A 15,360-nucleotide genomic window follows, 5' to 3' on the forward strand; every position below is an offset into this window, starting at 1 on the left:
TGCGTGCTGCTCGGACGCGTTGACCGCAGCGATCCCGACGCTGCTGCTTATTATTTGACAAGTAATGACGAGCGCCGATCGGGAGTGTTGTGTTGTGTGTTGTGCGCCTCGGAAGGAGCCACACCGGCCGCGCACTGCACTGCAGCTGCGTGATGCGCGACCCCACGGTGACTGCGCGCACGGAGCTGCTCCCGTTCCCCTGCCCGTGGAACTGTTACTGCCGCTGACTCACGGGAGATAAAGACTTACCTGTGTAGGTGACCGCGGAGAGGGGAGGCGAGCGGGCTTCACAGCGGCATCGATCCGGTGCTGAGGGCGCAGACGAACGGCTTCACTGGGGGTTAAACGCGGCTGCTCGCCATTTGAAACCATTCCAAGTTAGTGAGGGGAAGACTGACCACAGCCTCTGCCATGTTGGAATTCCAAACCCTGGACAGCTGCTCCGCTGACTGAAGGCAGCGCTGCTGCGCACTGCGCATGTTCTCTGAGGCAGGAGCCAAATTCAAAGAGGAGCCACGTTAATGAGCAGCAGCTCACAGAAGAGCCCATCGTGACATTATGAAACAGCCAATACCAAGTATTAACTATCTGAATGTACTCTGCTTGAACTGACTTCTTCTGCCCTGCACTGTGCATGTGTGGCACATTCTGATATCATTACTGATCTGTAAACAGAATTAAATTATGTCTAATAAATGACAATGGTTTAAAATACGTGATCAGCGTTACACATGCATTGCCTCACATTGGTATGCAGATTTGAAGAATAACCTCAGTATGGATCTACAGTATTTTGTTATATTCAAAATGACCTGAATTAACCTCAAAACGAATCTTCACCAACCTACTGGAATACGCCCAACTGGTTTAGTTCCACTGGTCGTTATGCTGCGTATTTGTTGCGATAAAATAAATAATTTGACCCACAAAATAGTTTTGCTCCATCAGTGCGAGAGATTGTTTATGCGTATGGATCATCTCTGTCTCTCCAATGTTGTGTCCAGTTGTTGCAGCAGTTTTGCACATTCTCAGAAATCCATGCTATGTGTCCCCAAGCTGCAATACACACATGCCCACTAGGGGGGTGGATATGGGGGCAGATCTTTGCCACTGCCACAATGTTGTTGATTTAAGGGCCTCGTGAAGATCATACTGGCACTGGGATCTGTTTTTTTGTTGGTGCTATTTTAGTGTGGCTACGTTATACTTTTGAAGTAGTATAAGGTCTGAGTTTTGTGGTGCGCCCTCTAGTGGAATACACCAGTAACTTGCATAATACACGTATAATAGCTGAGCATGTGAACAGTTACGCTCACAACACATCTGCTTTTCGAGGTGAGGGCGTAGTGTTGGGAGTTAAAACTGATACCTATCTTATACATGACAACTAAACATGAGGAAATAGACCTGAAATATCACAGCAGATCTTAGCTTAGCAAAAATATTAAATATGAGGGACCTGAAGCTGCTGCAGGTTGCCTGGAAACCATACAGCAAGGACAGAAACCTTCCAGGAAAGATTTCCTCTGTAAAACTACTGTTTGTTGTTGAGAGACATTGGTTTTTGCATGGATTCAACTAATCAGTTAAAAAGTTAATTATGGAACTGTAGCAGTGATAGTGGGCAGATTTGATTTATTTTAGACAGACTAGCTTTCTCCCCTGTTTTAAATCTTTATCCTAAGCTGTGCTAGCCAGCTGCTGGCGGCTCAATATTTAGCAGGCAAATGTGAAGGCTGTGTCAATCCTCTCAACTCCACCAAAAAATGTAAAAATCCCTTGCTTAAAAAATTTGTCAAACTTGTTTTGGCACCTTCCCTTTTTCCAGGGTGTTCTGCAGCCACTCTCTATTATCTGCACACAGCCTTGAAAGAGGGAGGAGATCTGCTCTCCTTTGGGGAGGCTGTGCAGGAAGACCCTGGTTAGACACATGATATGAGGATCGGCACCAAAAGTCCCATTATGCCCTTTCATATCCATGCCCAAGGCCCTGGGAGTGATGCATTGATTCAGCCTTCAGAACTCCCTTGACTGCACCATGCTAATTCCAACTGCCCGAGCTCTTTGGAGAAATCCTACCCATAAGGCAGGACATGGAGCCGTTCTGGACAGGGGCAGTCCAGTGTCAGTCATTGCACGGGATGAGGAGATTCTTATTTTCATCCCAGAGATTCTTCTCATACGCAGCATTGCACATTTCTACTTAGGAACAAAAGCTAAGAATATAACGTCTGAGTAAAATAAAATGTAAAAAATCCAGTTTAGAGAAATTAAGAGACAAAAGCATTTGCAGATTTTGTCAATTGATTTTGTCAATTGTTCAACATTTAAAGATCGGAATGAGCAAACGGTCACCATAATAACAGTGTGTGTGTGAGTTCATCCATTCGGCCGCTAATGCGAAGATACTAGAGTTGGTCAGGTAATTTTCTGGCAGTGGCTGAACAAAATCGCGCTAACACTCGGCTGACTCGACCAGAAGCCAGTGTCCACGCGTGTAGGAGCAGCCTGTGAAAATCTCTGTGTGCTGTGGAGGTCAGGGCGGTGAAAAAAAAGGAAAAAAGAAAACAGCAGTGCATTTCCAGGTGTGGCCACGTCCATTGTCTCCTTCCTCATATGGGCATGTTCAGTCTGTGCCTTTGTCCTTGTGTCAGCAGGCAGGACATTCTGAATTATTTTGCTCAGCTGCCTCCCTGAACTCTTGCTACGGCACGTCAATACACACATCATGTGAACACCCGCACATACGGCTGCAGGGATCACAGTTCATGTCCATCACACACTTGAATCCTCCTTGACATGGATCAAAACCTTCAGGAAAAATATATATATACGATTTGGAGTCAGACAATTTCAGACCATTTCAGACTAGATTTGGTGGATGAAAAAGATTTTAGGATCTTATATGTTGTTTTGGGATATCATGAAAAACACATATTAACATGAACTGCTCTAAAGGAAGATTATTTTCCTTTAATTACATACAAATAATGTATAGGTGAATATTGGGTTATATTCCTTAAGTCTATCGCACCTTTATTTTGAAAAGACTCTTTGAAAGAATAAAAAGTGAATGAATTTACAAGAATTGCTGACACCCACTTTCCTATCCAGCGTGTTCACACACAAATACACACACACACACACACACACACACACAGAGAAAAGATGGTTAATTTCCCCAGGAATGAGGTTGGGGGTTTAAGAGCACGTGACTGGCTGCTTTTTAACCTCCTGCCTACAGACTCTCGTGTCATGTGTGATCACTCCAGTCATGTTGCTGGCCCGGGTGGTTGTTGCAAGGATCTTAGATATCGGGTTATATCCCTGGTGCTTTTCCTTTTTCAACTTACTGTGTTCATATTTTTTATATCATTTAACAACTTGACCAAATCTGATTTGGGGGCTTTTCATGGAGCAGCGCTGTAAACAACATAATTTGCCAGATTGCTTATCTCTGGGCTATCGGATACAGAGATCTCTGAGGAGGAATAACACGCAAGACACCGAGGCATAAGAGTGTCGCCTAGTTTCTGCAATGAAACATTTTTACTACAAAAGGGGCACCGGCTATTATGGGAAGAAAGATGTGTAAAAAGTGAAAAATTACAGGCCTGATTTCCCACATTATTTCAAGATGTGTATCCGAGTCCCAGTATAGGCTGGAGCTTAAGTCCTAATAGGGACAAGCTTGAAGTGAATAGAGCCCACAGAGGATAAGCTACTAAATCTTGCAATAAAAGCAATGTGATTTACAGTAAATTCCACAAGGCTGACAGTGCCACAGCTGAGGGCATAAACACTCCTTTCAATGCTGTGCCTCAGTTCCGTCTGCTGTGAACTACAATCACACGGGCGTGCCGCTCAGCAGCAGTGACTTTGATAAATCACCAGGAAGTCCCGCTGTTGGCTCAAAACTAGAACTTGTTCAGTTGCAATTCTGCATTTGTCCCTCTTTAATGTGTGTGGAAGTGGCTTTAGCAGTAATCTGTCAGTGATTGATTAGGTGTGGCCAAATCCCCTCACCGCTCGCCTGTGCCGGCTCACCGTTCCGCCACAGCCGTGTATTTACAGAAAGATGGCTCTGTTAGGGAAGTGGCTTCCTTATTTACCTGCAAAATAAACATGGATACTTCCACTTGGGCTCCAGTGCACTCAGGAGGACCAGTGGCAACACAAGAAACAAGAAGTGACACGTTCTTAATGCTGCTGAATTCGTGCACTGGTGGATAAACCAACAGATTTATTTCCTATGAATGAGTTTGCTTTTTGAGGAGGGGGAAATCACGTCCATGCTTGTGTAACAGCGGAAAACGCACACTAATATCGCAATACAACACAGTCACCTTGTGTCTTGTGATGGAAATACATAAATCTAATAGAAGTGCGTGCGACTATTAAAACATATTTATTTTGTATGTGACACAAGAGGTTGAAAAAGCAATTTAGACAGGGTACTGGATATTGATCACACTTACCAGCAGATCCATTTTAATTAAATATTAAGAGAGTGTGTTGCATTGATAGCAGCCGAGCAGCAACTGTTTCTTGCCTTTCTCTTGTCGTCATTAAAAAACAAGAAAAGAAAAATCATACCCGCTAAAAAAGAACACACGCTTTAATAACACTCGCTTGTAATTATACCTGAAATATGAAAGCCGAGGCTGGGTTAGATCCACAGCATTTTGTATTCAAAGAATATTTTAGTTATTTTTTAAAAGAAGGTCTGAGTATGAACATCCGTGCATGAATTTTAATGGAGATACTTAAATGGTAATTATTCCACTCAGGCTCAAACGTAGGTAACAAATGGAATTCAATCAGTGTCCGTGCATAATGATGGTCATTAGGAGAAAGAAAATAATAATGACATCCTATCTGCATTAAACCTGCAGACACTTTACACAATGATCCCGCAGCCATTATTGATCTCCATGGAGATAAGCAGTTGTCACTTTTCAGCATTGTGCCTGAATGTTAAATACAGCTCATTTTGTTTTTTCTGCAAACTGGTTTCGGCCAACACTAAATTTTTCATTGAATTCACTTCGCTGTGCTTCAAATCCCCGGTCTCGTTTCCACATGATTGTAATTTTGCTTCATTGTCCGAGCTGCCTCTCCAGTCCCGTCGCGTTTCAAGGTTTCACAAGGCTCACGCAAAAAAATGAACAGACACACTTGAAAACGGGGCCGCAGTGATATTTAATGAGCTGCTCTTTTGCGTGTGCTTGATGTGCGAGTTGCGTTATATGTAACACAATGCAGCCATGAAGAAATCAAGAAGTGCGGCTGCCTCCTGCTCATCACCGCATTATGTTTGACAAAGTGAAACTAAAGGGCAAAATGGTTGAAGCAGCATTCATCAGCTCATAAATTGGAAAATGACAAGTACACCAGTTATTCCATGTACACTCCACAGACTCTTTAAACAATGCCTTGCCTCAGTTTTCATCTTTGTACGGCTCATTATTAGTTGAGTGTTGTAACAGTTGCTTACACATATTGCACATTAGGCAGCATGCATTGAGCCTCCTCCAAGACAGCCACTTGGTGGAATAATTAAATAAGTTCTCCAATCAAATGATCCATGATTTGCGTGCCGTCTGTTGCCAACCAGCTCCATCTGTTTGGTTTTGAGAGCTCTGACACAGTGGCTCGTGTGAGTGAAACAGCAATAATGTAATTGTGGATGTGACAGATACACCAGATGATGCAGGGACTGTTCGAAAGTCTGGTCCAAGGCATACTGTACAGCCCGGTGTCGTATGGTCCGCGGGAAAGCATGACAAAAACAGTCCCGTGTGCAGGCGCTCTGCAGTCTCCTCGCCACCATCAACTCTAAAGAGCCTCTGAAGGGACATTCAGACGCACGCTCCTCACGCTGGAAGCCATAGACGTATCTGTTGAAGGGAAGCTCACAAAGTTACTATATATTAATTGAATAGCGGGCGTCAGAGCTTGGAGGGTGAAGGACAATCGGAGCAGGGGGCAGTTTGGCTCGGAGCCAGTGGACAGTGCAGAGCAGGCCTCCGCCCGCAGCAGCAGGCAGAGCCCATGCCGGAGTCCACATCAGGAGAGACAGCCTCTGCTGCTTTGATGGATCTGTGATAGCAGCCAGTGTCTACCCTCAGCTGGGGTTCAGGTATTCACCACCAGTAACACATTACTATCCCAGTTTGGATTTCAGGTCTATTTTCTCTTTTCCCCCCCTTTAGTGGTGCATTTGAAGGACAATACAGTATCCATGATCAGCTCCATTTCAAGATAACCTGTCTGTAATTAGATAAAACAATTGTTTGACTACAATTCTTAAGTGTTTTATTTAATTCCTATGATAATTAACCTTAGTTCCTCTGAAGATTCAGAATCTCCTGGTTAAAATAAGTTAAATCACCTCTCACATTGTGTATCAAACTTGATTTAACAATTAAACTGTATTCTTACAAACAATAAAACATAATTGAAGCTATTGTCAAAGATTTAGATGTTTTCACAAGCTCTACAACCATCCTTTTAAATTGAGGCAGGTTCACTTCATACTAATGTCGTTCAATTCATATCTCTCCCTTTTATTAGCTTCATTAGCTTCACATTGACTCGGTGCCCCTTCGCCCATCACAGGCAATTGCTATCGTGCCCAAAACTGAAGCCTTTCACGATCACACAGCATCGTGTTCTGATGCCGTTTTAATGACAGTGGAAAGACACCATGAAAATGTTTAAAATTAAATGACCTTTCCCCCTTTGTATTCAATTTATTGTTATTTTTTTCCCTTATCATTTTAATAGTAACATTAGTTAAAACCTTTTACTTACAAGGTTAAGTAATATATTATAGTTATTACCTAAATGCCCCATGGTTTAATATTGACTTATATAATATTGAACAATGTAGCTCTGTGTGCAAACATGTTTACCATTAAATCAATATTTGCTTCATTTCTTTCAGAATTGTTAAGATCATGTTGTTAAACGGGGGGGTATTAACTTCAGGTCCCTTATTATTCACAGTATAAATAAATAATAAAGATACAATCAAGTCCCCAAGTCAAATTCTCTCTTGTCATACTCACAGTATGAGAACCAAGAGACATTCATGTGTAAATTATCAAAGTTAAAAAAAGGGTTTGAAGGTATTGTTTCCAAAATTACATTTTAAGAGCTCAAACCCAATGTTATTTGGATATCTGATTCTGTAGGGGATGTATTGCACTCATGCATTAAAGGGTTTAAAATGGGTGTGATGTTTAACCACACGTGCTGCTTGTCCTTATGGACTCTTGTGTAAAGCCACATCCTTATTTCTGAGCCATGGAACAACTCATCCTGGGTGTCATGAAAATATTGACAAGAGACTAAGCATTAGTGAGCATTAGAACATAGAACATATTTATAGTCAGTGTGGAAAGGATCACCATATGTGCAGCCTGGTATATGTAGCTCGGACAAATGTGATGGGAAGAAGAGGCTTGTGAAACACAGTGCCTGGAGTTGGATTCATTTTGCAAGCCAATGCTTTCGCAAGCCAAGACTTCCTGATCGGCTGTAATCCTCAGCTTTCACACATAAGTCATTGAGAGCGATGGAGTCCCCTCTGTTTACTCACTCCATACCAAATGATCTTTCACAAGTAGACCACTTCAGATGTGAAATGGAATTTGCCCGGGTGTTCTATCCCAAGTCTATTTCTCTGTACGCTTTACCAATTCCCAAATAGGGTTCAGTCGCTCACAGATAATGTCTGTGAGGATTGAGCTCGGCTCCTCTGCTGTTTTAATGGCCCACGGGAAAAGGCATTTGACGGAAGTAAAGAAGTCCTCTTAAACACATACGCAGCGCTGGATTTCATTTTGTTTTAGGTGCTGTCATGCATTTGCTCTTTGGATGCTGTTGATAATGGTGTGCAAGAGAGTTAACATAGCATTTACACTAAAATTACCTTTACTGCTTTATTTCGTTTTTCGGATTCAACGTAAACATTCGTGTAAATCCTCTGGATAAAAACACAGAACATGATGAGGGTTATTAAAATTACTGTGGATGTATCTGATGCAATATAAAATGTAATTTCTCCTGAAAAATAATAGCGTCTCTCTCCGTCGCATGTTTGCATGTTGGAGTTTAAAGAGTGGAGCTGATTGCTTTATCTTTCCAGGGGTTGACAGTGTTACTGCTTTGGTATGTAGTTATGATAAATGGTTGTTTTAGGAGGGCTGCATTTACTTTGTAGAGTCATTATGAGAATATTATGTATGAGAAAACAGTCATTAATATTCATTATAATTGCAAACTACTGAGCTGAATGCTGATGGAGTGTGCTCAGATGCTCACACAGGCACAGCTCTTTTTTCTAATGTATCTCCAGTGGCATCTGCACAACAATAAATGGAGGTGTTTAGGAAGACGTCCGCAACCCAATCTGACTTTTACTCATTTTTCCACTCAATCAGGACGCTCATGACACCCTGGAGGGGAAGGAGAAAAATTAACATACAATAGTCATAACATGCGCTTGTCGTGGAAACATCCCAGCTGTCACGGCAAAGATATAAACTCAGAAACATCAGTGAAACCATAAAGATCACTGAGTTTCTGGTGGCCGAGACGTTGCATGGTGCATTAACAGGAAACTGGTATGCAAAAGCCACAACACAACCACCATGGTCACGCAACAGAAACACAACCACCATAGCCATGCAACAGAAACACAACCACAACGGAAGCGAGTGATGACGGGTTTTGACAGTGAAACGAGCAGAGTTACTTATTCAACGCAGTCATGGACACATGTAACCAGGTCCCTGGTTTAAATGTGTTGCTGGTCAAATTGGGATGTTGTGGTTCAGGTGCTTGAAGCATCCAAAAAGATTTTTAAAAAAAACACACATGCACCTTCAACACCTCAAACAGACAAACCTCACATGTTAAGCTGCAGCTGGCCTGACCGGGTTTTTACTAACCAAGGCTTATTGGGCCACAGTAAGCAAAAATATTGACCACAGTAATTAGCTGCCCGTTATATTGTCAACATCCATTGTTGCTCAGTTCCTTTATAATTGTGTTTCCCTTGTGCGGCTTTCGCATTGTGTTGCTGCTTTTGCATTCCTGTTTTCTGTTAATGCGATTGTGTTAGACATCTCAGCCACCGCATATATCTACTCCCGTTTGTTGAAACCAGTGCATAAGCTGCGTCTAACAGACCCCAAAGAATACAGTGTTCCTATTCCAGTGGATAAGGACTTCTATTTCTCCTGGTGACTGGTAATTGTAGTAATACTGAAGAGAGGAGCACTGATACATTTCCTAGTCAGTGTGAGTGAATGAGGCTGGCGATGGAAGGGAAAGGTCAGGCCCTGGACTCGCCTCTCTCCCCCACGGCTCCAAACAAGAGGGGCCGGAGAACAGCACAAACAATTAAACATGTTGCTTCTCAGGGTAGAGCAGCCGGACTCCTGTTGGTTCGAGAAGTTTTCTTTTTTTCTCTTTTTTTCTCTTTTACCTTGGTGGGTTGCTGTTGGTCACTCCTCAGAGCAATAATCTGCAGGTCTGAGCAATCGATACGGCCACGACAGCTTCAGCGGCCATTAGCTGAGACATCTCTGGAGTGCCTGTGCATGAGCAGAGGAGCACACAACGGGCATCAACGAACACATCTGCGCGCAACATGCACACATACACAGGCAAACAGATGTATTCAGGCTCATGCACAGGATCACCAACTCACACATGCACCTACACACATGGGCAGTGAAACCTGTATACTGTATTCACACTGGCAATTACACAAGCATGACAGTGTAAAACACGTAGTACCTCTTTGTGTATTAACTTAAAGGTATATGATTTTATTGTATCCATTGGTAATCACTTAGGAGGTTGTGTTTTCATTAGTGTTGGTTTGTTTGTAGAATTACACAAGAGCTACTGGACGGATTACCACAACCGAGTGGAGGGGTCGGGTATGATCTATGAAATAACCTGTGAGCTTTGGAGTGGATTTGTGGGGCTTCTCCAGGAGTTTTGATCATGATGTAAAAATATTTATGAAAAAAATACATATTTAGATTGCTAAAATCTATTATTAAAAGGTGATATTTGGTTTGGATCAGATTTTTTATCCTGGTTCAAATATTCCTTTCATTTATATCAGAGAATGGATCCCAGAATAAAATTGTAACGTTTATCTGCACAAGCACAAAATGTTCATGCTGAGCTTTAATGCTAAATATTCACAAATCAAACTTTAACAAATAACATGTTCTTTGCCACAATATTCACCCTTCTCATAGTAACTTATGCATTGTTGAGGTTTCATGATTTTTTTTTTTGTTCAAAACAATAGGTTGAGGTAAGAGGAAAAAGCACAACATATGATATGCATTTACATCTAACCCTGAAAACCACAATTTCTTCCTGACCTGAATCAAAGTGGACTAAATCTGTATAGTCTCTCACAAGCTGTCCATGGATAAAAGGAAATTAGTATTATACATGTGCAAATGTAAAATATAGGAAACGGAAAAGGTGCATTTCCCAGGGATTAAACCTGAACCAAAATGACGAGGGGAGGGAATCTGAATCTGCACTGGAAACTCCTGTTGTCTTACACATGTTTTTTCTCAATTTCTAAAAGACATGTACAGAACATGTACTTGTTAATCCATTCAAAAGAAGGCAAACAGCTGTCAAAAGCTTTTGTTCTAATATAGTCACTGGTTTTATGCCCCAATTTCCAGAACTGCAGTTGTAAATTTAAACAAGAAGCCAAAAGTGTGATGGCAGAACCAGATTTCAACCGTGTAAAGATATTGAGTGGTGCCTCACTGAGAACTATATGGGAGTCATCTGTTGTTGGTGAACAGCAGGTAATAATAGAGCAGCTCCCTGGGCCTCTGAGACGGGGTTGTGTGTGCCGGGGCTAGTCCATCTGTGTGCTCTCCTGCTCGCACAACCGTGGATTCAACAAGTGAAACACCACTGGCACATCTCCAACAAGAAATGGCCCCAAGGAAGGCGACGCCACAGCAGCTTTACAGTTACACACAAAGAGACGCCTCGCTAAATGCTTTCCGGTAGAAAAACACAACATAGATTAAGGAAAACATGAATTCTTCTCCTGCTAATTGTTTGTCCCATAAAGGCGGAAGAACTACTGGTGTCTTACTCAAAGTTCAGAGTTGCTATAAGGAAAAGGCTAACTCTCCTGTATGTGTGCATGAAGATGAACAACTTGGCAGCTTCCCAGAAGCTAAGGTCATGTCATGAACCCTGCCTCCTCCATGTTAGTTGATAGGACGTGGGCGAAGGTATGAAATCCACAAGGTGGATGCATTTATGGTAGTTCTTATCACACTGATGTATGTTCAAGTGGACTCTGGCTCCAAGTATCATATTCAGCTTAAGAGTGTTCATGGCAGTGTTTATCATATACTTCTGCTTAATTTAAATGCAGTCCACTGTCTGAACACTTGATTCTTTTACTGTAAAAATCATGCATAAGTTTTATTATAATGCTTCATGTATTTTATTAACTGAATAGTTTGTATTATTAATATAAGGACTGTAAAAACATATATATGTTAAGGATTCATTTTCCAAATGCTATTCATTCAGGCATGTGTGTTGTATGTGGTTAATATTTCATTTCGTTCCTTCTTCACTCATCCATGCTGACTACCAGCAGAATGCATTTCTCCCTGTTGAGTCAGTGCAATGATATTCAAGAGAGCAATCCTGAAGCTGTAAATAACATATGCTTGGTTCAAAAGAATTCTTATCATCTGTACTTTTATCACTGTACTCACAATAAGGAGGTGAATGCCCTGTAGGAAGGTGATTCACAATCTGAATACACAGCACAAAATTACATGCTTTTATACTGGAGAGGAGATAATGATTAATAAACTGTTCTGAGTAGTTAAATCCAAATCAGAGAGACTTTACACATATAGAGAGGTGGGACTGAGAAGTAGCTTTTTATTTTATCATAATGTAACACCCTTTCTTTCGATTTTAAAGAGTCTATAATTCTAGAATCACACAGGTGTCACAGGTTCCCTGGTTGTATCAAAAAAGTGGAGAAAAGACTGTTTAAATTTCAATTTCAGTGATTGATGTATTAATACCAATATTTTCTCCATTTAATCCATTTTACAAGATTTTACACTCATTTTCATATCTCTGTATGAAGCAGGATGGTGTTTTTATAGTTAAGTTTTCTGTGTGAGCGGTGTTCAGTCTCAGCAGGTTAGATTTCTCTTAATTGTTCCGTGACCTTTCTACATACCCTCAGCAATTAGGTGATGAGTGTGCCTCTGCTGCGGGTCAGCATCATCGGGTCGTAATCAACACAAACACAAAGAGGCTTCTCAGGAAAGGGAACTGGCCCGACATTCAAGCCCTCTTACCTTACAGCATTTTATTAATTACAAAACAATAATCAAATGGTGTTTGATGAAGGGGAGGCCCACAACAAATGTTAACCTCGATACACCAAGAAGTGCAGTGTTCAAGAGTTCATCAGGTGGAAGATGTTCATCCCTGTAATTATCTGCCTGTAAGTCTGTGATTTTGAGAATGCTGCGATGCGTAATCACAAACATGTTCATGACCTTTAGCAAAACCTCTTTCCCAAAAGTCTTGAAGTTAGAGGACTTGTTGGGCACAGAACCAGTAGTTTCCATTGGGTGACAGGTCCTTATCAGGAATTATAAGGAAAACATTTTCTTCCTCGTAAAATAAAATAAATCGTATGAATTGCAAAGCATGAAAATGACAGAAAATTCATAAAACCTGTTAATTCAACAAACCAACTGGATTTATGAATATATGGAAGCTTTTAAATATGTTTTGGAGGAATCATTATTATGATGTTGAACATCTTGTTGTAATAGGTTAGATTGGGATAACAGGCACCAAAGACAAGGTTGGTCGTCCAAAGTTTGACAGGCAGTTGCCACTAAAGGTTTGGTTTGATAATTCTAGTATCTTTGGACTTCAGTGTTTCTTCTTTGTGGTTCTGGACCATGCATGTACTGCGAGGGAAGCCCAATTGGGGGTGTTAGTACCACCGAACACTGTCGTGGTCTTGGTAAGCGAGTTGGGCAGTCATTATTGTGTTGCCATGGAAAAGATGTGTCACAAACAGCTTTAATGAGGGTGTACCACTCTGCAAACTACCGAGTGAGCCTCTGTAACTGGGCCACGTTGCAGCACCACTCCATGTAGCTTGTATTCCCTTACCATGAAATATCGCTGCCTGTCCACAATATACAGAAACAGCCAGTTAAATATAGACTTTAGTATGTGTTCATATACAGGCTACGGGTAATTAGATGTAGAAATATGTTTATCAACACGGCTGTGTTCGAGTGCACCCACCGTCCTCCCACCACCTGAGCTGTGATATTCCTCTAAAGCTGCAATTATCAGAAGATTAACAAGTTCATGCTGCTCCAACAGGATGCTACGAGAATGAATTGTGGTACCAAGAGCATTTGGCTGTTTGCCATCGCTGAAGGTGACAGAAATCTTGCCGATCTTGCACGACAGCGGGGGGGGGGGGGGGGGGGGGGGGGATGTACAGAGCTGGCTGGGTGGAGCTTATGAATATGAAAGTCATTGCTGTTTGGGCTTCCACCCTGGCCTCACTGCCCCGGTCCTCCAGATCAGCTTTACTCAGCAGATTCCTTTCCGGTGGGAAACAGAGGAGAGGCGGCAGGCGGCTGAAAGCAACCTAAAACGAGCACGTGGCAAAAAGCCCCCACCGTCCTGACACTAATTATTGATCAGATGATTAAGGCAGATGAAGAGATTTTTTTTCTCTTGAAAGTGAGAGCTGTGATTGTGCATCTCAAAGTTGTCCAGAGAGACCGGCCGAGGGGATCGATACTTTCAATCACGCCAGAGAGCTCCTCTGTCAGTCACGCTGAGTAAGGTGATTACAATTGAGTCTTAAGACAATGAAGAACTTCACGGGGCTTCCTCAGGCACAATCAGCCTCCACACGGGGAGTCTAATGAACTCAGACCTGCTAAACAGGCCTCCGAACCGCTTCAGCTGAACATCCTGAGAGACTGGCCCCTTCTGCACTGCTGCCAAACTCACCGGCTCTCACCTGCAAGCATGTAGACACAAGCACTCAAACACAAACACAAACAAACACACCCACACACACACACACACACACACACACACGCACACACACACACTGGCTAGGAGCAACAAAACTGCAACCTTTCATAATAAGAGAAAGAGAAACAGCGCTGATGACCACTGAACCCTCGCATGGTGCCCTTACACAAATCATTCTTTCCTCTGTGTGGAGTTTGGAATGGGAAGCCGTGTGCTGGCAGGAGGTTACATGTTCAGAAGCAGCAGGAAAACCTGACAGAATGATAGCTCTTCTCACAGTATATTCAGAGCAGTCAAAGCAACCATTCATTTTTTTCTCTCCCCCTCTCTCTCTCTCTTTGACGAATGGTTAAGTAGACACGGATAGTGATGTGTTTCTCAACACAATATTTCAAACTCACAGCTGCTGTGTTTCACTGTCTTTTGACACATGGTCGGGAGGAGTTAAACCGTTTTTGGAACATTATCTTTGAGGAAAATTAAGGTAATATTTTTCCTTCCAAGACATTAAATGATAATGAAAGATAGGGGTGTTAAAGATTAAAGCTATTAAACTACTCTCTGTTGAATTATGTTTCTTTTATACGTTATGTCCACCTGCCAGACAATAGCAGGGAGGAATGCAACTGAAAATATCAGCTCTAATTAATTCACAAAAGTTTCATAAAAAAATAACTCTGTTTGTTATCGCATTAAGTCATTAGTGCCATGTTGAGAAAGAAAATTACATTTTGAGAGTAAAGTCATAATATTAGGCCATGTATTGGAGCATTCCTGTAACTTTATACTTAAGTATACTGTAGGTGTCACAAACAATGTAGTGCTTAACATTTTAGCACATCAGCACCACATTATCATAAGTATCAGGACTTTGTAAAATCACGGCTTGTTACTCGGAATAAATTTTTTTTTCTCAATTGCAACCAAATTCTCGTGAGGTTACAACAATTAGGTTAATTATGTTGTTGCTTGATTCTCAAGTGGTTATAATTTCATTGTGCCTGAGTATAATGACAGTAAAGATCTTTAAATTTGAAATGTTTTGTCTTTAACATGGCCTGAAGATTCCCTTTTAAGTTCTTATTGTGGACACAAGTAGAGGTAATGATTTAACAATGGCAAAATAAATGAAAACCCTTTAACAAAAGGCAACATTGCAGATTTTCTCTAAATCACAATGAGAAGCAGGCACCTTGCGCCATCATGCTGAGTAAAGACCCCTCCGAC

This window comes from Platichthys flesus, chromosome 13 (genome assembly GCF_949316205.1).
Source record: "Platichthys flesus chromosome 13, fPlaFle2.1, whole genome shotgun sequence".
NCBI lineage: Eukaryota > Metazoa > Chordata > Actinopteri > Pleuronectiformes > Pleuronectidae > Platichthys > Platichthys flesus.